The following is a 575-nucleotide window of genomic DNA, read 5'->3' as shown; positions in this document are numbered from 1 at the left end:
CTGTCGTACCCCTGCCTGCTGCCACCCGAGGCTTGGTACCACTGCCGGGGGAGGGTGGTGTGTGTGCAACCCACGGGCAGCATGGAGAGAGCCGCGGCTCCCCAAAAATCCTGTCGCTAAGAGACAGTGACAGTGCTGCCAAGAAGTGTGAGAACAGGGGAGGTAGGGAGGGAAGCAAGCCTTGTCATAGTGGCAGCCCCTGCCAGGAGCCTGGACGAGCTTCCAGCGGAGCCTTGGCCCCGCCTCCCAAGCCCACCAACCCTCCTTTCCATCAGCCAGAAGGTGAGTGGGGGTAGGGAGTGGATGGGGCCAGCCCAATATGTCTCCTGCCCACTGCAGACTCCACTCCTGAGGCCTGTCCTCTTCAGACCTCCAGGGCCTCTCCACCCCCTGCCCCACCCCCTTGCCCCAGTTCAGATCCCTCGTGCCAAATTGAGTGCAGCGCTGGCTGGAACACCAGTCGGGAAATAGCAGAAGGTGCTGAGGCAGCAGAAAGTGTGGATCAATCGATGTCCTAGGAGCCAAGTCTGCCAGGAACATCCCACCACCTGTCCCACCCCCCCCCCCCCCCCCCC

At 63.0% G+C, this 575-nt stretch overlaps 1 protein-coding gene across 3 annotated transcripts in view; it reads left to right on the top strand.

The window, feature by feature from the left end:
* Window positions 1-575, top strand: part of CPNE6 (copine 6) — a 7,933-nt gene that overhangs the window by 1,174 nt on the left and 6,184 nt on the right. The window lies entirely within an intron of this gene.

Source organism: Carlito syrichta, unplaced genomic scaffold, assembly GCF_000164805.1.
Source record: "Carlito syrichta isolate Samal-C Ts95f unplaced genomic scaffold, Tarsius_syrichta-2.0.1 Scaffold312194, whole genome shotgun sequence".
Taxonomy (NCBI): domain Eukaryota; kingdom Metazoa; phylum Chordata; class Mammalia; order Primates; family Tarsiidae; genus Carlito; species Carlito syrichta.
Note: the sequence above shows the minus strand (reverse complement) of the source record. Positions and strands in the feature narration are given on the sequence as shown.